General features: G+C 51.3%; 5 non-coding genes across 5 annotated transcripts; 1 reads left to right on the top strand and 4 right to left on the bottom strand.

The window, feature by feature from the left end:
* Positions 1 to 1,112: 1,112 nt before the first annotated feature.
* TRNAV-CAC (transfer RNA valine (anticodon CAC)) lies at positions 1,113 to 1,185 on the bottom strand. Its single transcript has one exon. It is a non-coding gene; the product is annotated as a tRNA-Val (tRNA).
* A 14,484-nt stretch (positions 1,186 to 15,669) lies between these two features.
* On the bottom strand, positions 15,670 to 15,741 carry TRNAE-CUC (transfer RNA glutamic acid (anticodon CUC)). Its single transcript has one exon. It is a non-coding gene; the product is annotated as a tRNA-Glu (tRNA).
* A 328-nt stretch (positions 15,742 to 16,069) lies between these two features.
* TRNAG-UCC (transfer RNA glycine (anticodon UCC)) lies at positions 16,070 to 16,141 on the bottom strand. The gene has a single exon. It is a non-coding gene; the product is annotated as a tRNA-Gly (tRNA).
* A 565-nt stretch (positions 16,142 to 16,706) lies between these two features.
* TRNAD-GUC (transfer RNA aspartic acid (anticodon GUC)) lies at positions 16,707 to 16,778 on the bottom strand. The gene has a single exon. It is a non-coding gene; the product is annotated as a tRNA-Asp (tRNA).
* Positions 16,779 to 17,348: 570 nt separating this feature from the next.
* TRNAL-CAG (transfer RNA leucine (anticodon CAG)) lies at positions 17,349 to 17,431 on the top strand. The gene has a single exon. It is a non-coding gene; the product is annotated as a tRNA-Leu (tRNA).
* Positions 17,432 to 22,743: the final 5,312 nt, after the last annotated feature.

Raw genomic sequence — 22,743 nt, 5'->3', positions numbered from 1 at the left:
TTATTTTTTTAGTTGAGTCTTAATTCCATTATATGGATGAATCCTAATTTATCTTCACCTGTTGAGTGAAATGTGAGTTGTTTCCAGCTTTACAAATAAAGCTACTATGAACTTTCGTGTACAAGTCTTCCCATGGGCATATATTTAACTTTCTCTTGGAAATACCTAGGATTAGAATGGCTGTTTTATTGTAGTAGCTTAACTTTCAAAGAAACTGCTAGCCTGTTTTCCAAAGTAGATGTAACATTTTACATTCCCCTCAGCAGTGTATGAATGTTCCAGTTCTCCACATCCTGGACAACCTGGTATGGTAGGCATTCTAAAACATGTGCAGTGATATCTTATTGTGTTTTAAATATGCATTTCCCTAATGATTAATGATGTGGAACATCTTTAGATGTAATTATTTGCTCTCAGTCTATCTTCTTTTAAGAAGTGTCTGTGCAAACTGTCTATTAGGGAGGAGGGGTGTGAAAATAACATAAAAAAATAACCTTTAAAAGAAAATATGCACTGTTTCCACCCGAATTAGAGCCAAGGGACTTAGAATTCCCTGCAGGGAAAGACTCAGGAGGAGGGAGGGAGAAAGAATCTCTATGACTAGGAACTAAGCGCTGAATGCATGGGGACAACTTAAATTGAGAAAACAAACAGTAAGGGCAGGTTTGGTGGGGATGATAGAGCGACTTGTGACACTGGCTCCACAACTATATTCCATTCATCCCTCTGGACAGCAGGGTAAAGAGACCCACCATCAACTTAAAGCGAGATAATGCCAGGCACACAGTTGAGTTGATACAAATTTGCAAATTCTCTGGAGGAGACAGCCCCTTGCAATCCCAGCCAAAGAGACCGAAGCTTGAGCAGAGTTGGAGTAAGGGACCCGTCTGAATTTCAAGACACCACTTCCGAACCAGAACTTGGTCCTCGGGAATGTGGATCCTAATCGATGACTTCATCTGAGCAGCCAAAAATGCTTTACACTTCCGGTGTCAGGAAAGATAGGACAAAATCTGTATGGGCCCAAACAGCTGTAAAAGTGCCTCCTAAACAAGTTTCACTACCCCAGAGGGACTGAGTCCCTCTGTCGGCAACAGAAAATTTAAACAGCTTGTTTCCGCCCGGTTTCGAACCGGGGACCTTTCGCGTGTGAGGCGAACGTGATAACCACTACACTACGGAAACCAGGCTGACAGTCTCGCTTCAGAAAACACCCTTGAAAAACAGAAGCTCTTTACTGTGTCCTTGGTCCGCGAAAAAAGTACCCAGGTAGGTCGACCACAGCTCCGCCTCACCCACGCGCCAGGAGGTAGCGGGCACGGCCCGGATGCGCACCCAGCATCGAGGCCATAGACACAAGGTGAACTCAATCTTACCTCATCAGGAAACTTCCCGCACAGGGGGAGCTCCCAGCTAGTGTAGCTGCTGTTGAAATCCCGCCTTTATGGGCCAGGGCTCCAGGCTTCCTCAAATGCCCTCATGCAGTTTTCTGAGTCCTGCAGGTTCCGGAGGAATGCTTGGCGGGAAGAGGGGACCGCCCTGGGATCTAGTCACCCGCTGGCACTTAGTGAGCGTCCCTGCACTGGAGAAAAAATGATGCAGTAACTACGGGTGTCAAGAGATTTAGATGACAGACTTGGCCAAGATAAGGTAAACCAGCTCATAAGTGAAACAATAAATATACACCTTAGGTTTGCCCAGCACTTATCTTAGAAGGCACTTGTAGAAGAAAAACTCAGCCTTCTCCTTCCTATCTCTTTCTTCCCTTTACTACTCACACCAGCACTTCACTTCTGGTCAACAAGTTTGTAGATGATTTCCCCCATTCCAAGAAATTCTGTGTCTCTGACACCAGCTGGGTGTTCTACAATTTAATTCAATTTTGACACTGTCTGCTTGGAGAGAGAGTGGGATCCACAGATGCCTCTACCCACTTCAGTTGCCAATCTCAAGGCAAAGTCATCACCTGAACTTTTAAAAAATTGAAGTATAGTTAATTTGCAATACTTGCTAGTTTCAGGTGTACAGCAAAGTGATTTGGTGATACATACATATGTATATATCTATATTCTCTTCAAAAATTATTTTCCAGTAGTTCATTACAAGATATTGAATACAGTTCCCTGTGCTATACAGTAAATCCTCGTTATTTATCTATTTTGTATATAGTAATGTGCATTTGTTAATCCCATATTCTTAATATATCCCACCTCCCCTTCCCCTTTGGTAACCATAAGTTTGTTTTCTATGTCTGCGAATCTGTTTCTGTTTTATAAATAAGTTCATTTGTACTATTTTTTTAGATTCCACATATAAGTGATGTCATGTAATATCTTTTTACTTCACTTAATATGATATTCTCTAGGTCAATCCATGTTGTTGCAAATGGCATTAATTCATTCTTTTTTATGACTGAGTAGTATTCCACTGCATATATGTACCACATTTTTTTATCCATTCCTTTCTCAATGGATATTTAAGTTGCTTCCATGTTGCAACTATTGAAAATAGTGCTGTGAGAGTTCCTGTCATGGCTCAGTGGAAACGTATCGGACTAGTATCCATGAGGACGTAGGTTCAATCACCGGACTTGCTCAGTGGGTTAAGGATCTCACATTGCCAGTGAGCTGTGGGGTAGGTAGTAGATGTGGTTCTGATCTGGCATTGCTGTGGTGGTGGCATAGGCCCAAGGCTAGAGCTCCAATTTAACCCCTAGCCTGGGAACCTCTGTATGCCTCGGGTGCGGCCCTAAAAAGACAAAAAGAAAAAGAAAAGAAAATAGTGCTGCTATGAACATTGGGGTGCATGCATCTTTGCAAATTAGAGCTTTCATCTTTTCCAAGTACATGCCCAGGAGTGGAACTACTGTATCATGGTAGCTTTTTTTTTTTTTTTTTTTTTTTGGTCTTTTTAAAGGCTACAACTGCAACATATGGAAGTTCCCAGGCTAAGGGTCAAATCAGAGATGCAGCTGCCGTCCTACAGCACAGCCACAGCAACGCCAATCTGAGCTGCATCTGTAAACTACACCAAAGTTTGTGGCAACACTGGATCTTTAACCCACCGAGCAGGGCCAGGGATTGAACACACATCCCCATAGATACTAGTTGAGTTCATTACTGAGCCACAATGGGAACTCCCTCTTCTAGGGGTTTTGTGGTATCCAGTTTTCTGACTCACTGGCTACACATTAGGGGTTCCAATGATTCCCCACATCAAGTTGGATTAATTTGCTGGAGCAGCTCATAGAACTCAGGGAAACACTTACATCAATTTATTAAAGGATATGAGAAAGGATACCGATAAACAGCCAGATAAATCAATACATAGGGAGAGGTCCGGGTGGTTCCCTAATGCAGGAGTTTCTAGGGGAGCTGTAGAGTTGGGGTGCATCATCCTCCTGGTGCGGGTATATTCACCAACACAGAAGCTCTCCAGACTCCATGCTTTTGGTATTTTATAGGCCTCATCATATAGGTATGATCGATAATTAATTCTGTTTTCAGCTCTTTATCCTATTAATACATAGGGCTGAAAATTCCAAGCATTTAATCATGGCTCAGTCTTTCTTGTGACCAGCTCCCATCTAGTATTTATCCAGGAGCTCTCCCAGCGTTGCCTCCTTAGAACAAAAGATGCTCATACTGCTCTTACCACTTAGGAAGTTATGAGGATTTTAGGAGTTCCATGCCAAGATTTGGAGGCAGAGACCAATATGTATTTTTTTATATTTTCTATTCTCTTACAGCCCACCACCCCCTGGTCTCTGGCCACAGACCTCTTCCAGCAAAATGATACATAAGTAGAAAGATACTGACACATTACTAGAATCCCAAGTAATCATTAATAATCATTTCAGTCCATCATCACATTGTATAAGAATGTTCAGGGCAAGGCCACTCGGGTTTGTAAGCTTTCATTCCATTTTGTTAGGTTCCAAAACCAGGCACGGTCTCAGCAAATATATGGTTTAACCCCTTCAGCCATCTAATATAATTGTGTTGAGGTAATATCATTTCTTGCTCTGAGCCTATTTCAAGGGGTTAATGTAATATTGGATTTTCCTTATTACAGAACTCACTTATTCATTATTTTATTGTTAGCTACTACTGTTCTTCCTTCTCTCCACTTATACCCAAACTCTTTTACCTTTGGAAGGGATTTGGTCTAGCCTCCGTACTGCTCTAGATTGCAGGCAGTAGTACTAGCCTAGCATGGGCCTCCCCCTCAGTCCATTTCTATTCAGGTAGGTTAAGGTTACACAGGTGCAGAACCAGTAAGCTATCTTAACCACCAGGCAGTATAGCTGCCTTCACTATTAGCCCCAATTTTGTCAGATGAGGTGAAGGCACATTCTGCCCCATCAGGCCCTTAGGAATTCTGACATAAAGATCAGAAATATAGTTGCAGCTTTTGCTTAGAAATCATCCCTGCTTTCAGCCCTAGTTAGAGCCCTGGTCCTATAACCACTGCTTCAGGTAGAAGGAGACAAAAAAGTTGAAATGATGTGGGAAGAAAGATTACTAGCACCTTCCTCCACCCCATCCCTCAGATCCACCAGAAAAAAAGGAGAAATATATCCAGTAGGGACACTCCTTTAGTCCCTCTCATCTTGAGTGTAAGCACAAAGTTTGATTCCGGTTTAGTGGGTCTAATTAATGCATTGCTTGAAGAACGTTTTTATATGCCTTCTGTTTTACAATACTAGATAGGGAAAATGTTCCCCAGTCAGATAGTGTCCACTCCCATAATGCAATCAGGTAGAAGACATGCAACCACTTCACATAAAATCTGTTCAAACATACCCATTCTACTACAAACTTTTACTGTAATTCCATCATCCCCTTACACTTCAATGGTAGCCTCCATTAAGGGTTCATCAACAGGTTTTGGTTTTACAATACTAGTCAGGGGAAGTGTTCCCTACCCAAACATAATAACCATTCCGAGGAAAAACTCAGGTAAAGGAGGCACAACTTTACATAAAACTTGTTTAAACATTCCCACTTTTATAATCTTATCAGCACTCATATTTTTATGTTCTCTCCAATCTAACTATAGCCTATGTCAGGGTTTCACAAATAGGTTTTGGTACCATTGTGAATGGGGCTCCTGCATCAAGGGGTCCTGGAAAACTCTTTTTCATCTCTGACCATTTCACTCACTCTTGTGCAAAAGGCTTTGGGTCTCCAGTGAACAAAGCCTTTTGCACAAGAGTGAGTGCAAATGAAGGACTAAGCTAAGGGATCCTAGCCCTTTTTTGTTAATCTTTAACTTGATTAGTCTCTTTGACCTTGACCCAGGCAATGGTCTAGACCCAGACAACCCACAGTAGGGTTTCTCATGAAAATCTTTGCCTTCTGGCTTTTAAAATTACTCCAAACTGGGGTAAATGGAGCAGGGTTGGCTTGGGGCCTTTTAATATTGGGTAACCAGCAGGGATCACATTGATCCACCTTACTTTCTATTGTGTTGAATCAGCACCTTTGTTTCAACACCATCAATGTCTGCCATAGTCATCCTTTTTTAAAATAACCATCTAAAGAGTTGCACCCAGCTGGATAGAGCTTGAGAGTTCTTTGAATCTCCTTGCTGTCTCCCCCCCCCCCTTTTTTTGTCTTTCTCTCTTTTTAGGGCCACACCTGCAACATATGGAGGTTCCCAGGCTAGGGGTCCAATTGGAGCTGTAGCCACCAGTCCATGCCAGGGCCACAGCCATGTGGGATCTGAGCTGTGTCTGTGACCTACACCACAGCTCACAGCAATGCCGGATCCTTAACCCACTGAGGGAGGCCAGGGATCGAACCTGCGTCCTCATGGATGCCAGTCAGGTTTGTTACCATTGAGCCATGACAGGAAATCCTCCATTTTCTTTTTAATTATTTTAATGCCATTGGTGGCAGTAAGATCACACAAGGAAGCTGAGACATCGAATCTGATAAGGCTTTTTGGATTCTTTTTGCAGGAGTAACGTCACATGGGGTGTCCATGCAACAGGGATTTTTTTTTTTTTTTGGTCTTTTTGCCATTTCTTGGGCTGCTCCCGTGGCATATGGGATGTTCCCAGGCTAGGGGTCCAATCGGAGCTGTAGCCGCCGGCCTACGCCAGAGCCACAGCAACTCGGGATCCCTGACCCACTGAGCAAGGGCAGGGATCAAACCCGCAACCTCATGGTTCCTAGTCGGATTCGTTAACCACTGCGCCACAACGGGAACTCCCGACACTGTTAATTAAATCATTTACCATAACCTGGGTGAACAGGCATATTCAGCAGGGGAATATCCCAGTCATCACAAAACCAATTGCACGTGGCTTACATGAGAAGCATATCAACTGCTCATGTGGGGTGCTCCATTTGGCATTTATACAAGGAGTTGGGCAGTCTCCCTTCTCAGGACAAACAGATTTTACGGTGGCTCTTATGCAGTCCACCAGGCTGGCTGTTCCCTCAGGATTAATCTCCTGTGTGTCTGGGTCATGTATTACCATCTGTGATTGTTCAATAGTGAGCAGTGGTCCTGTATCAATGTAAATGTGCTCTTCTACTCTGCAGGATTCCAAACCAAAGACACAGCTCTTGAATCACCCACTCTCACCATCCATTTTAGTAAAGGTTCTTCAGGAAGCTGATGATTCTGATATGAGACAACCCTTTCAAACTATACCTCATGGTTTCAGTAGTTTCTTGGTTTTGACCTCCTCCCACATTGACTACCTTCTTGCTAACCGAAGGCCTTAGGGTACTTTCTGTTGTCGTGTCATAATTTTTCCCATTGTGGCCAGCTTTGAGACTAGTGGCTGAAGTTCAAACTAACCCAGAGCTTGAATGAGCATCAAGTTCTGACCTGGCACTTTCCTTATTTTAGCCATTACAGATAACAATGACCAAAGGACTGTATGTTTAGCATGCTTCTTATTTGTATGCATTTCCTTACATGCTCAATGAACCAACTTCTCAGGACTCAGGTTTATTCCCAACTCTAAATTCCGTTTGTGAAAGCTCCCACCCCAGTGCAGTGGGTTAAGAATCCGACTGAAGCAGCTTAGGTCACTTTGGAGGCATGGGTTCACTCCCCAAGCATTGCTTGTAGGTCTCAGCTGTGGCTCAAATTCAATCCCTGGCCCCTGTGACTGTGGCCATAAAAAATGTTTAAAATAAGTGAATGAATTCCATTGGTAACTTTAAGCTTTAGTAATGGATTGAAGTGTGGCTGGCCATAGTTTAATACCGTGGGTGACTAGGTAACCATCCAGGGATCAAGGTTTCCTGATTCACTGTGCTCTCCTCATTCTCTTTCCAAACCACAAGTTTCCATGAGCCAGGGTGGTTCTCGTAAATCCCACTTTACTGACACCAGCTGTAATTTGGAAAAACCTTGGTTTTTTCCTTTCCTATGTCTTTCTTTCCTGTGAGTCTCCTATATTATTCATACACTTCATTCTGTTGCCAAATGTGAGGAGGTTTTTTCTCCCCCACACCAAGTAATCCTTTGTGATGCCAGCTGGGTCCTACAACTTAACTCCATTCTTTTTTTTTTTTTGTCTTTTTTTTTTTTGTCCTTTTTGCTATTTCTTGGGCCGCTCCCGCGGCATATGGAGATTCCCAGGCTAGGGGTCCAATCGGAGCTGTAGCCACTGGCCTACACCAGAGCCACAGCAATGCAGGATCCGAGCTCCGTCTGCAACCTACACCAGCTCACGGAAATGCGGATCATTAACCCACTGAGCAAGGCCAGGGACCGAACCTGCAACCTCATGGTTCCTAGTCAGATTCGTTAACCACTGCGCCACGACGGGAACTCAAACTTAACTCCATTCTGACACTACAGAGTGTCAGAGAATTGCTTGGTGTGGGGGAAAATCTCCATACATTTGGTGAGCAGAGTGAAATGCTATGTAAGAAGTAAGGGAGACTCAACAGGGAAGGAAACACACCGTGGGAAAGAACTGGGTTTTTTCCTACATAGAAGGAGGAGAACTGAGGTTTTTCTCCTTTTAGCACTTTTACACTCCCTCACATTCAATTAATTTTTATCACTCTGCTACGAGGGAAGTAGTAAAGACGTTTTAAAATGCGGAAAGATGGAAAAAATGTGGAAAGATGAAGAGACTGAGCTAAGTAAATTTGACTTGCTTAAGACAAAACAGCCAGAGTTCCTGTTGTGGTGCGGAGGTAACATAACTGATTAGTATCCCTGAGGACTCAGGTTCGATCCCTGGCCTTGCTCAGTGGGTTAAGGATCTGGCATTGCCACGAGCTTTGGTGTAGGTCACATACCCAGCTTGATTTGCTGTTGCTGTGGCTGTGGTGTAGGTTGCAGAGGCTGCCTGGATCTTGCATTGTTGTGGCTGTGTGTTACGGCCAGCTGCTACAGCTTTGATTCAACCCTTATGGAATTTCCACATGTCACGGGTGCGGCCCTAAAAAAAAAAAAAAAAAAAGACCCCAAAATGCCTTGTGTAAAATGATAGCCGAGGTCAAATGACTTCATCTTCTCAGTGGTGTTGGTTGGAGAGATAAGAAGTAGAGACAGTCTGAGGATACCATGTGAGAAAGGCATTAGGAAATTAAGAGAAAGGTAAGAGAATTACCTGTTGTTGGATGAAATGTCTAGAGTTCTGGAATGGTACTGTGTTAGGTGACTGCTCCAGGAGCTCTAATCTGGCAAGAGCCCGGAGGAGAAAGTGGGTGTGGGATAAATAAGCAAAGGAGGAGCATTAGGGAGCTGGGAATAGTGATGTGAAAGCACCAGGGGAGGAGATACTATGAGTTAAGGATGTGTCGAATGTGAAAAGACCTCAGAAATGGCTAATGGACTGAATTCTCAGTGGATAGTAGAGAGTCTATCAGGTTAAGTCACATTAACAGAAAATTTATAAATAGGCTTAATAATACAGGGGAAATATTGCCTCACAGTCCTAGGTAAATCTGGGCTTCAGGCAAGCCTTGATACAAGACTCAAAAAATTCTCTGGTTTGGAGTTCTTATCATGGCTCAGTGGTTAATGAATCCAATTAGTATCTGTGAGGATGCGGGTTTGACCCCAGCCTTGCTCAGTGGGTTAAGGATCCGGCGTTGCTGTGAGCTGTGGTGTAGGCCAGCAGCTGCATCTCAGATTCGACCCTTAGCCTGAGAACGTCCATATGCCATGGATGCAGCCCTAAAAAAATTCTCTGGTTTCTATCCATCCTTCTTCCTCAATATGGACTCTATTCATAAGTAGGCTTTCTACTCATGTTCTCAAATGCTACCATCAGCAACTTGGACTACAGACTCCCTTGTCTGCATCTATCAAGAAAAGTGTTTATTTCTTTCAGAACTCACTATTGAATAGTAATTGTACTGCAGATAAAAAGGATGGGATGTGCTTCTTAGTTTAAGACAATCAGGGCCTACTCCTGAAGTTAAAGGTAAGATTAATCCCATTTAAACTTTATAGCTTACAAATGCAAGGTATTTTTTTTTTCTTTGTTTCTTTCTTTTTTTTTTTTTTTTTTCTGATTCAGGGCCAGTCCTGCGGCACATGGAAGTTTCCAAGCTAGGGATTGAATCCGAGATGCAGCTGCCAGCCTACACCACAGCTACAGCAGTGCAGAACTCAAGCTGTGTCTGCCAACTACACCGCAGCTCATCACAATGCCAGATCCTTAATTCACTGAGCAAGGCCAGGGATCGAACCCACAACCTCATGGTTACTAGTCGGGTTCGTTACCTCTGAGTCACAATGAAAACTCCTCAGGGTATTCTTAAGAAGGGAAAAGGGGATGGGAATGCTGAGGTGGCAACCCTCAAAAGTTTTCTGTGGAAGATAAGACCACAGTCTGCTAGAGCATGATATACTTTTATTTTATTTTATTTTGTCCTTTTTTTTTTTTTTCTTCCCCCCAGGGCTTTACCTGCAGGATGTGGAGATTCCCAGGCTAGGGCTCAAATTGGAGCTACAGCTGCCGGCCTATGCCACAGCCACAGCAACACGAGACCTGAGCCATGTCTGTGACCTACAGCACAGCTCATGGCAACGCCAGATCCTTAACCCACTGAAAGAAGCCAGGGATCGAACCTGCAACCTCATGGTTACTAGTCGGGTTCATTAACCATTGAGCAATGATGGGAACTCTGGCACATACTTTCAGAAATTAGAACAGAATGTGAGGAGAGGTTCTCCTCTAAAGGACTTTTCCTCAGTAGTTTCCGTTATGTGAGGTCAGATGAGACCTAGGATAGCCCAGAACACCAGGACTCTCCCCTCATACCCCCAGAGGCCACTTTCAATGTGGGCTAGTCTTTGACTCTCCTCTCCTTGCCAGGAACTGGGGAGCCTGTGCCAGGGCCTTTCCCCATGATCGGTCTCTGAGAAGGCAGAGCTTTCACACATCTGATCTTAATGGTCAGTGGGACTCTGGGAAAGTCCTGAGAGATGAGCGAGGTGCCTGAGTTCACCCCCATCACACCTTACCTGGCTCAGGAAAAATCACCCATCTACTCATCACTATTTCTGGCCAGAGTTTCTCCCTAAGGCAATGCCCTGGGGGGAGCTACTTCCCTGAGTACACAGTGATGTTGTCATATTAATCACGTCTTTCTGGGCAGAGGTGGTGGCAATCTTAAAACAACAGGAATTTGTAGTTCCTTCCCCATTCTGAGTTGAATAACCAAAGTTTCTTGGCTCTTAGAGCCTCTCATATCTCTCACCCCCCTCCCACTTCCTTCTAAAATTTGCTTCTGTCCTTGACTCTTTGCTATCCCATCTTCCACTACATCCTTTTTTTGTTTTTAATTTTTTTGATTTCTAAAAATTTTTTAAATTACTCAGTGGCACTACATCCTTCTTCTCATGACCCTAATGCTCAAGCCACCATCCATATACTTGCAGGTCACATTCGTAGATCTTTAATCCAACACCACATTTCTGCACTTAGATTCCAGCTTCCGCAACTTCACATTGCAAGTAGGTCTGAATTGTATGATTCTTTTCTTTTTCTTTTTTCTAGGGCCACACTTGCAGCATATGGAAATTCCCAAGCTAGGGGTTGAATTGGAGCTGCAGCTGCCAGCCTACACCACAGCCACAGCAATGCTGGATCCAAGCCACATCCGTGAACTAGACTAACAGCCCATGGCAACCTTAACCCACTGTGTGAGGCCAGGGACCGAACTCACGTCCTCATGGATACTAGTCAGGTTTGTTACCACTCAACCACAGCCAGAACTCCTGAAGTATATGATTCTAAAAATGAAAATAAGGGAGTTCCTGTCATGACGCAGTGGAAACAAATAAGACTAGTATCTACGAGAATGCAGGTTCGATCCTTGACCTCGCTCAGTGGTCTGGGGAGCCAGTGTTGCCAGGAGCTGTGTTGAAGTTTGCAGACATGGCTCAGATCCTACATTGCTATGGCTGTGGTGTAGGCCAGCAGCTGTAGCTCTGATTCGACCACCAGCCTGGGAACTTCCGCATTCCTAAGTGCAGCCCTAAAAAACAAAAACAAAATAAAATGAAATAAAAACTAAAATAAGAAATCATTCCCTCCCTCTGTGCGACACTAGGGTCCTTGCTTCCTTTCTTCCCAATTCCTTAGTGCTAGTGGGATGTAACTGCCTCTTTCTCCCAAAGTTGAGGCCCAGACACGAGTAAAACCAAATTCACCACTTGAGAGAAGTGAGAATGGCTTGAGGGAATGGAGAAAGGAGCAGGGGTGGGTGGTGGGGAAAAGAGTTCCCTGATAATTTGAACTAATGATTCCTGCTAGGGAAGTCAGCCTGATGTCCTTATTTCAGTAAACTGCTCTGAAGCCCAGTGTCATCACTTCTTTCTGAATTTTAAACCCAGATGCTGGGTTTGTTCAAGATATAAGTTCAATATGACAGTGAGCTCCAAAGCTCTCCCTGAATATGATTCTCAAGGAGTACTAAATACCCCATGGGAGGCAGAGTAACATCTGGGGACCTGAGAGTCAGAGGACACGTCCCTCAATCTCCTTCCCTTATAGACAAAACACAAAAATATCAGTGATAGGCCATGGCTTGCCACAAAGAATCACTAGTTTTTAACGAGTACCATGTGATTTTTAAAATATGAAAAATGAAAGTTACACAGAATAAAAAAAAAATCAGTTTTACCAATGAATGTAGTTTCCCTGGATTCTTTGTAGTTCTAAAAGCTGTTAACTTTTCAGAGTTCTGTACAGCCTGGGCAATTTTCACGAACCCTCTGCATTTCTACCAGTGGGACCTGCCATTAAGAAGTTCTTCAACAGAGAAATTCAGATGATCAATTATACTTTTATAAAGCCTGGAAAGGCATACTTATTGATTGATAATTATTTAATAATCATTACTATTATAAGAGTAATGTGTTAGTATAATAGTAAAAATAATAATTATTATTTTTTTAGGGGAACCTGAGACATATGGAAGTACAGAACTAGGGATCAAATCTGAGCTACAGCTGTTGACCTACACCACAGCCATAACAACTCCAGACCAAGACTCGCTTGAGCTTATGCTGCAGCTCAAAGCAATGCTTCATTCTTAACCCTCAGCAAGGCCAGGTATGGAACTCATTTCCTCATGGATAAAATTTGGGTTCCACACGGCTGAGCCACAATGGCAAATCCATCTTATATCTTCATAAACTAACTGTTGATGGGCACGTAGGTTTTTTTTTTTTTTTTTTTTTTTTGTTGTTGTTGTTGTTGTCGTTGTTGTTGCTATTTCTTGGGCCGCTCCCGCGGCATATGGAGGTTCCCACACTAGGGGTTGAATCGGAGCTGTAGCCACCGGCCTATGCCAGAGCCACAGCAACTCGGGATCTGAGCCGTGTCTGCAACCTACACCACAGCTCACGGCAACGCCGGATCGTTAACCCACTGAGCAAGGCCAGGGATCGAACCCGCGACCTCATGGTTCCTAGTTGGATTCGTTAACCACTGCGCCACGACGGGAACTCCGGCACGTAGGTTTTTTTCATGTTTTGGCTATTGAAGGTAATGGTGATATAAACATGGGGGTGGAATATACCTTTCTGAATTAGATTTTTCAACCTTTTGGCAATATATTCACAAGTGGAAGTGATAGTTCCTAAGGGAGCTCGCCTTTGAACGTTTCAAATATCATGACCAGTCCCACCCTTCCGGACCCAACAGACACATGATTCATCTCTCTCTCTCCTCCCTCTCACACAGGCAGAGAGAAACACATAGCCCCATGAGAAGTGATGGTGGTTGCTGCTGATGAGAGAGGTTATATATGTCTCTGGGGCAGTGGGATCGCCCACCTCATGTGCAGGGTGCCTAGCCCCTGTCTCCAACTCTGTTTCTGCCCTGCCCTGCCCTGCTTCCTACCTCTCCCCTCCCCACAGCCTCACTCCCGTTTAGCCTGAGCACGTTGCCGCACAACACAGCAGTCTGGCCCGCTCTCCTGCCGCTCCACGGGGGTCTTCTCCCGCCACCTCCCTGGCACCACAGCCCACTCACACCCGCTGCTTGCCACTCTCCCTTCCGCCCAGCCTCTGGGCACGGGCTCCTCCACCTGCCATGATTCCCCTGTACCCCGGGCCCCTGTCTCACACATCCTGCCCGGAAGACGCACTGGCGCTGGTCCTGGCCGCCCTCGTGGCCCTCAGACCCACTCCTACACCATGCCCAGCCCTAACCCAGATCCCGCGCGGGGCGGGGCAAGGGCCACCACCGCCGCTTCACCCAGGCTTCTGCAGAGCCCCTGCCTGAGTGACCCGGCGGCCCTCGCGGCCAGGTCCCCGCAAGACCCACACCTCCCGTTGCTGCCCCGCCCAAGCTCCGCCGGGACACCGCGGTCGCGGTCGAACTTTTCCTCCCACCTTCCAGCAGGCGCTTCACGCCCACCCCCACTCTACGGGGTCGTTTTACTCTGTTCCCAAACTTGCACGGGGCGGCCACCAACCACGGCCACAGACACCTTCGTCCTGCCCTGTCACCCACCCACGCTCACTCCCAACGCACCGGCGAAGGGCTTGAGGTAACCTCCTGTGGTGATGGGAAGCACCCCTCTGCCCACAGGGGCTCCTTTCCATGGGGGGTCCCGCTTTGTCAAAACCCATCTCGTGTACCGCCGCCACCGTGCCACCTCTGCCGCCACCGTGCCATCTCTGCCGCCGCCGCCGCCACCGCCGCCTCAGGTTGGTGCCATTCACCGGCAGTCCACTTTGCCTCCTAAGGCAACAACCTGCGAACGGGCATGAAAACCTCCACTGACAGAGGCTGAAAGCAGACTGGTGTCTGCCATTTACCTTGGGGGAGTATCCAAGGGGGACCACGAAGATAGGTTGCAGAGAGAGGTGGAATGGACTCTGGGTAGCTAGGTGGCTGGGCAAGAATGGGGTCATGTTAGACGTCATGTCTAGGGGAGAGGGGTGTGTGTGTGTGTGTGTGTGTGTGTGTGTGTGTGTGTGTTGTGGGAGGGAGGGAGGTATTCTCAAGGTAACATTCTTGCCTCTCTGTGATAGGACTGAGAGCATGGTAATGTAATTAGACTACAGTGTTGGCTGGGGCTGGTAGTCCACCCTTTCAGGCGTCTGCTTCCACCTGCTCCCGCCTACTGGGCTAAGGATTCCTGACTGGCCTCCCGAATCAGCCCGCTCTCTTACCTCCACTACCGTGTGTGTGTGTGTGTGTGTGTGTGTGTGTGTGTGTATCTCCAGGCACGCATGAGTGTCCACACTCATGGTCCCATCTCCACCACCCGGCATGGTTTGTCTGGCTCTAGCTCCCCTACCCTGCCCAAGACCACCAGGAGCTTGAGACCAAATGAGCAGTCCACGGAAGGCGAAGCCCGCCCAAGACCTAAACAGGCTGCAGCAGGTTGCTGGCAAGGGGGGCCAGATAAGAAACTGTGTGTCCCTCCCCTTGGCTGACTTGCCAGCGTGAACGCCTCACTAGCGCCTTGCGCCAGCGCAACCACCTCTGCCGCCACCACCCACCGGCACCACCACCGGCACCAGTAAGGACCAGCACCACCACCTCTAACAGAGACAGCAGCGCCAGCACCAGCTCCACAAGCCAGCAACACCGGCAGCACCACTTCCACGCCAGCAGCCTCTGCCGCCGGGGCGGCGGCGGCGGCGGCGGCGGCCGCGGCGGCCGCGGCGGTGGTGGTGGCAGCAGCGAGGGCAAAGGGAGCAGCCGCCATCGCAGGAGCAGCAGCCGCTCAGCACAGGCATCCGAACGAGCACCAGCACCAAGCCCCATCAGGACCAGCGCTCCCAGCGACACCCGCACCCGCAGCTCACGAGGGAAGGAAGAGGGGCCTCGCGGCGGCGCACGCGGCGGCGGGGGCGGTCGGGACCCGCGCAGTGCTGCCAACGAGTCCAGGCACGGTGGAAGCTGCCCGCCCGTGGGCGGCCGGTGGTGGGCAGAGGGGCTGCCCGGGCCGCTGGTGTTGGGGGCTGAGGCAAGCTTCCAGCGGCGGAGGAGGACGGACGCCCGAGGCGTCGAGTGGGCCTCGAGTGGACGAACGTCTGGAGGCCAAAAGGCTTGGCCGGGTGGGTGGAGGATGCCTGGCGCGGCTTGGGCTGGAGGTGGACGGGGCCGGGTGGCTGCCCGGCGAGGGGGACGCGCGTGGGCTAAAAGGGGCGCTTGTGGAGGCAGCGCGCTTTGCGGCAAGTTGGCCGGCGGAGTGGAAGAAGAAAGGCTTCCCTGACCGGGAATCGAACCCGGGCCGCGGCGGTGAGAGCGCCGAATCCTAACCACTAGACCACCAGGGAGCGTCGGGCTCGGCGCCTGGCCTGGCCCTGCTGGACCCAGCACCTCCCTGCCACCCGCTTGGCGCCGCCTTGCTGCCAAGGCCCGGCCTTGCCAGGTCGGGCCGCCCGCCGCACCTGGCGATCCACGGTGGCCTAGCGCTCTCCCTGCTCGCTAGGAGAGACGCCGCGCGCTCGCCTCCGTCTCGCACACGCACACACGCCAAAAGCCACGGGCCTGGGGGCGGGCACCGTGCGCCCTCTTCCCAGCTCTCCCACACAGGGGCCGGGCCGGAGCCCCGCGGAGCTCGGCAAAAATCCCCCAGACTAAACAAAACAAAAGACGGCCCGCTGCGTTGGCCGGGAATCGAACCCGGGTCAACTGCTTGGAAGGCAGCTATGCTCACCACTATACCACCAACGCTGCACAGCCCGGGTCGGGCCCGGACGCCGTGCCCGGGCTCGCCCAAGCGCATTCCCGGCGCCCCGACGCCCTGGCCACCAGCGGCCGCCCACCGGCGCCAGCCCCAGGCCGTGGCCCTCGTCCACCGGCCCCACCGCCGCTCGGGGGCGTCCTCGCTCCCCTGCCGCCCCGAGGCCCTGGGCTCCACGCCGCGCGCCTCAGCTCCCAGCTCCAGGCCACCCGCGTCCCGAACCCACAGGGAAAGGGACTCGTCGGCTTCCCACCGGGCCCGCCTGCCGGGCAGCTGGGCAGCCGGGCAGCCGAGCGTGGCGTCGCAAGGGGCCTCCGGTGCGGCAGGCACTTTGGGCGGGCCGCAAGGTCGCCGGGCGCTGGCCGGGGCGAGAGGAGGCCCTCGCTCGGCCGGGGCGAGGGGTGGACGGCAAGGGCTGGAAGGGGTCGAGGGTGGCAGGTCGGGCACGCCCAGGCGCCCTGCGCCTGCCTGGAGGCGGGGATGAGGAGACGAAGGGCCCTTGGGGCCAGGCGGCTGGCCAGCGAGCGGCGCCAGCCACCAAAAAGGGCGTGTTGCCTCCCCGTCGGGGAATCGAACCCCGGTCTCCCGCGTGACAGGCGGGGATACTCACCACTATACTAACGAGGACGGCGGCCACCGCCCGGCCACCGCCCGGCCACCCGGCCCCTCTCCGGCTGCCTGCCGACGCCTACCCCTGCCCGCGGCCCTCGGCCCGCGGCCCACCATGGGGCCGCCAGCACGTGCCCGCGCCCCGCCCCGACGCCAAAGCACCCCGCGTCCTCCAAAGAAGCAGACCGCGACCCGGACCGCGGCCCGCGGCCCCACCCTCACCCCACCCCCGCCCCTACCTGGCGCTGCAAACTCCCGGTGAGCGCTGCCTGGTGCCCCCACCGTGGGCCCGAGAGGGCAAGCCGGGCTGCGAGGTGGCGGCGGGCGCGCGCCTCGCCACGTCACGGCCCGGGCGAGGGCAGAGGCGCGGGCGGGGGCCGCCGCCAGAGGCCGGCTGGGTGCGGGGCCAGGGCTGCGCGACAGGGCGACCGCGGCGGCGAAAGCTTTGCTCCACGACGGCCGGCGTGCGCCCGGCCCCCGCTCACCCAGACGCCCGCCCGGCGCGGAGCACCGCGTCCGCCCAAGGGCGCCGCACTTGGCGGCGCGTCGGGTCGCAGCCAGCCGAGCGGCGACGCGCTCCGGCCCGCCGTCAGGATGGCCGAGCGGTCTAAGGCGCTGCGTTCAGGTCGCAGTCTCCCCTGGAGGCGTGGGTTCGAATCCCACTCCTGACAAGCCAGCCTTTTGCCCCCCGCCCAACCACGTCCCCACCCCTCCCCGGGACCCCACCCCGCGTAGAGCCACAGCCCCTTGCCGCCTTGCAGTCCCTTCCCGCCTGGCACTCTTGCTTGGCCTCTGCAAACTCCGGCCCCCGACACCCAAGCCTCTCCCTCCACAGCCCGCGGGCCCGACAGAAATGGCCCAGGAGGAACGCCCCGGCCACTGGCTTTGCTGCGGACACGCGCCCTCCCCGGACGCACAGCTCCCACACACACCCACACGCCCCCGCCGCCCGCGTCCTACCTGCACCTACACCAGCAAGCTTCGGCCCTTCGCAGCCCATCTTTCCTCACCTGCTTGCGATGGCTGTTTTTCCTTCCTCACTCCGGCTCCGGCTCCGGCCCCGGCTCCGGCCGGCCCGCCGCTCCGCCCCACCCCGCCCCCACCGCCCCACGCAGACCGGCCGCGTGGGGAAAGCCCTCCACGCTTCGCCCTCGCACTGCTGCCCGCGGACTGCTGCCCGCGGCTCGCCCTCCCAGCCTTTCCTCCGCTTCTGCCGCCAGCCGCTCTCGCTCCCGTCCAACATCCCGTCCTTGCCGCCAAGCCGGCCGGCCCGCCCGCCTGCACATTCCCTGCCCTCCACACCCACACTGAGGTGGCGGGTCTGCGTGGGGTGCGTGCCCGCGCGCGGCGCTTTCTCGCCTCGGGGCCTTCCCCGCCCACTGGCCACCGCGGCCTGCCTCCGGGGACACGTGCAGCCCAGCCTTCCTGCTCGCCCGCCGGTACGGGGCCCTCCCTGGACGCAGGCCTGGCGCGTGAGTCCCTGCCACGGCCCTGGGATGCCCGGCACCCACCCGCAGACGTCGGGCCCCCGGCCGCCGCCCGCCACCCACCTGCGCGCCCCAGCGCACGTTCACGCGCGGGAAGCCGCTGCCCCGGCCGGACCCAACCACCCCCCGGCGCCCTCCCTCACCCGACTGTCCGCCATCCCCCCCGCCCCTCCCCGCCCGCAGTCCGAGTGCCTGCGCCTCACGACCAACGCACCCGAGCCGGACCCCTCCGCAGAGCGCTGGCCGGCCCGAGCGCTTCTTCGGAGCGAGGCTCCGACACCCTTGGCAGACCCGGCAGGTCCATCTCTCACGCTCGCCGTCCCGGCACAGCCCGAGCTCCGATGCCCGCCCGCCCGCTCCACACCAGCCAGAAAGCCGGCCGCCGGAGGGACTCGGCGTCGGGGGCGGGGGGCGGGGTGGGGGTGGGGGGCAGCGGTGGCTGAGGGGAACATAGGCGCTCAGCCGCAGCGGGCGCGCATCGCCTGCCCTGGCTGGGATTCGGGCGCGCGCCAGCCTGCTTCGGCTCGTGGCTGCTTCTGGCGATGCCGACGCTCTTGCGGCGGCCCTGGACGGCAGAGAAGGCGCAAAATGGGCCGGGTGGGCCTCCGCCCCGCCGACCCTCCGCCCCGCCGACCCTCCGCCCCGCCGACCCTCCGACCCTCCGACCCTCCGACCCTCCGTCCCTGCCTCCAGGCCTCCGGACAGCGCCGCGCCCTGGGGCCCTCCGCGGGGCCCGGAGCCCCTCTTGCAGGCCACAGGCGTCCGCCTTCGGCTCAAAGGGAGCAGGAGCCCGCGGGCGAGCAGGAACCGCTGCCCGGCGGTTGGTGGCCAGCCCCGCTGGGGCAACGTCGGGCGGCAGCGGCCACCGGTGCATGGGTGGTTCAGTGGTAGAATTCTCGCCTGCCACGCGGGAGGCCCGGGTTCGATTCCCGGCCCATGCAACAGCTCGGTCCTCTTTTGGAGCAGAGCCCTCGCTCTCCCGGCACCTCCCGGTCCCACCACAGCTCTTGCTTCCTCACCAGCAGCCCACCGCCCCACCTCCGCCTCCACCCTCGACACACCCCCTGCTCTTGCAAGCAAATCCCACCTTGTCAAGGACCCCGCCCTCGCATTTGTCCCATTGGCCTCTCTCTTTGCTGTTTAATTTTAAGAAAAGCGTACTGGCTTTGCCATACCCCGTTCGCTTCAGGTGTTCGCCAGAGTGACTCATACCCATCCGGCTGGCTGGCTGGCTGGCTGGCTGACTCTCTGTCTGTCTGTGTGTCTGTCTGTCTATCCAAAGAGAGAGCGAGAGCGAGAGCGAGAGAGCGAGAGAGATCTCCATTATAGGTGATCATTGTGTGTGACTCGAGTCCCTCCCCCATGCTATACAGTAAATCCTTGTTGCTTATCGACTTTGGGCATGCTCTTTCTTCCTTCCGATCTCTTAGCCCCAACTCCTAATTGCCCACCCCCGCCCCCATACTCTGCCCTTGGGTAACCATATGTTTGTTTTCTACACCGGTGACGGTTTCCATTTTGCACGGAGAGTTATTTGTATTAATTTTTAGATTCCACATGTATTCTTTGTCCTTCTCCAGCTGACGTAGTTCACTGTGGGTAGTAGCCTCTTGGTCGATCCATGTCGCTGCAGATGGCACGAGGTCCTTCTCTCTTTTATGGCTAAAGGGTATTCCATAGTAGTATGCGTGTGTCTGTATATAGCATGGATGTTATGTATGTAATATAACATGATATATAGTATCACACCCTCTTAAGCCAATCGTCTGTGGATGGGTCCCTGGGAATCGTCCACGTCATGACGCTCTCTTAAAGAGCACTCCTGTGAACACTGGGGTGCATCCACCTGTTCCCTTTAGGAGTTTTCATCTCTTCTGGGTATATACCCTGAGGCCGGGGGTGGGCGGTGGGGTCGCCTGCTGGATCATATCCTAGCTCTCCTTTGAACTCCTTCCTTCTTCCTCTCTTCCTACCTTTTCCCCCCTCCATGCTTCCTACCTCCATTCCACCCTCCATGCTTCCTACCTCCATTCCACTCTTCCGCTCTTTCTTTCCTTCCCTCCTGCCTTCTTCCTCTGGTTCCTTCCTTCTTTCGTTCTCTCTCTCTTTTCCCTCATTCTTTCTCTTCGTAGTAGTTCGGGTCATTGCTGGAGTACAGCTGATGTACCGTATTGTGTTTGTGTCAGGGGTACGGCCGCGGTGATTTGGTTTAATGGGTACAGCGTTCTCTTCGGGTGATTTTCCGGTATAGGTCATTGCAGGATATTGGATGATGTTCCCTGTGCCACTCAGTAAACACGTGTTGCTTATCTCTTTTATACATAGCCGTTTGCGTCTGTTCTCCCAAACTCCTAATTTGTCCCCCCACCCTGCCCTTTCCCCTGGGTAACCGTAAGATTGTTTTCTACATCTACGAGTCTGTTTCTGTTTTGCCCATAGAGTTCTTTGTGTTATTTCTTTAGATTCCACATGTATCAGTGCTTCTCCATCTGACTTACTCCAGTAAGTGTTAATACCCCTAGGTCCACCCGCGTCGCTGCAAAGGGCACTACTTCATTCTTTTTTAAACCTTTTTTTCCTTACAGTTGACTCCCAATGTTCTGTCAGTTTCCGCTGCCCAGCAAAGTGACCCAGCCACACATCCATCTGCATTCTTTTTTCTTCCCCACGTTGAGCCTCCATCGTGTTCCATCGCAAGTGATCAGATAGAGTTTCCCGTGCTATACAGCAGAATCTCATTGCTTCTCCGTTCCAAATGCAGTCGCCTGCATCTACTGACCTCCAACGGCCAGTGCCTCCCCCTCCCTCCTGGCAACCACAAGCCTCTTCTCCACGTCCTCGCGTTTGTTTCTTCTCTGTGGACAGGTTCATCTGTGCCGTCTCTTAGGTTCCAGATACGAGACACATACCGTATCATGTGGTATTTGTCTTTCTCCCTCTGACTTCCTTCACTTCGCCTGAGAGTCTCAAGTTCCGTCCATGTTGCTGCAAATGGCATTATGTTGTTCTCCTCTGTGGCTGAGTCGTATTCCATTGTGCACATGTACCACATCTTCTTTTTTTTTTCATATTTTTTTTTATTTTCCCACTGTACAGCAAGGGGGTCAGGTTATCCTCACATGTATACATTACAATTACATTTCCCCCCCACCCTTTCTTCTGTTGCAACACGAGTATCTAGACAAAGTTCTCAATGCTATTCAGCAGGATCTCCTTGTAAATCTATTCTAAGTTGTGTCTGATAAGCCCAAGCTCCCGATCCCTCCCACTCCCTCCCCCTCCCATCAGGCAGCCACAAGTCTCTTCTCCAAGTCCATGATTTTCTTTTCTGAGGAGATGTTCATTTGTGCTGGATCTTAGATTCCAGTTATAAGTGATATCATATGGTATTTGTCTTTGTCTTTCTGGCTCATTTCACCCAGTATGAGAGTCTCTAGTTCCATCCATGCTGCTGCAAATGGCATTATGTCATTCTTTTTTATGGCTGAGTAGTATTCCATTGTGTATATATACCACCTCTTCCGAATCCAATCATCGGTCGATGGACATTTGGGTTGTTTCCACGTCCTGGCTATTGTGAATAGTGCTGCAATGAACATGCGGGTGCCCGTGTCTCTTTTAAGTAGAGTTTTGTCCGGATAGATGCCCAAGAGTGGGATTGCGGGGTCATATGGAAGTTCTATGTATAGATTTCTAAGGTATCTCCAAACTGTTCTCCATAGTGGCTGTACCAGTTTACATTCCCACCAGCAGTGCAGGAGGGTTCCCTTTTCTCCACAGCCCCTCCAGCACTTGTTATTTGTGGATTTATTAATGATGGCCATTCTGACTGGTGTGAGGTGGTATCTCATGGTAGTTTTGATTTGCATTTCTCTTATAATCAGCGATGTTGAGCATTTTTTCATGTGTTTGTTGGCCATCTGTATAACTTCTTTGGAGAAATGTCTATTCAGGTCTTTTGCCCATTTTTCCATTGACTGATTGGTTTTTTTGCTGTTGGGTTGTATAAGTTGCTTTTATATTCTAGAGATTAAGCCCTTGTCGGTTGCATCATTTGAACCTATTTTCTCCCATTCTGTAAGTTGTCTTCTTGTTTTCTTTTTGGTTTCCTTTGCTGTGCAAAAGCTTTTCAGTTTGATGAGGTCCCATGGGTTTATTTTTGCTCTAATTTCTATTGTTTTGGGAGACTGACCTGAGAAAATATTCATGACGTTGATGTCAGAGAGTGTTTTGCCTGTGTTTTCTTCTAGGAGTTTGATGGTGTCCTGTCGTATACTTAAGTCTTTCAGCCATTTGGAGTTTATTTGTGTGCATGGTGTGAGGGTGTGTTCTAGTTTCATTGCTTTGCATGCAGCTGTCCAGGTTTCCCAGCAATGCTTGCTGAATAGACTTTCTTTTTCCCGTTTTATGTTCTTGCCTCCCTTGTCAAAGATTAATTGACCATAGGTGTCAGGGTTTATTTCCGGATTCTCTATTCTCTTCCATTGGTCTGTCTG

This window comes from Sus scrofa, chromosome 4, assembly GCF_054392235.1.
Source record: "Sus scrofa isolate SSC_HxYL_T2T_F1_AM1 chromosome 4, Sscrofa_HxYL_maternal_Yorkshire_Landrace_v2.0, whole genome shotgun sequence".
In the NCBI taxonomy this organism is placed as follows: Eukaryota; Metazoa; Chordata; class Mammalia; order Artiodactyla; family Suidae; genus Sus; species Sus scrofa.
The sequence above is the reverse complement of the archived record's forward strand: the minus strand, read 5'-3'. Positions and strand labels throughout refer to the sequence as shown.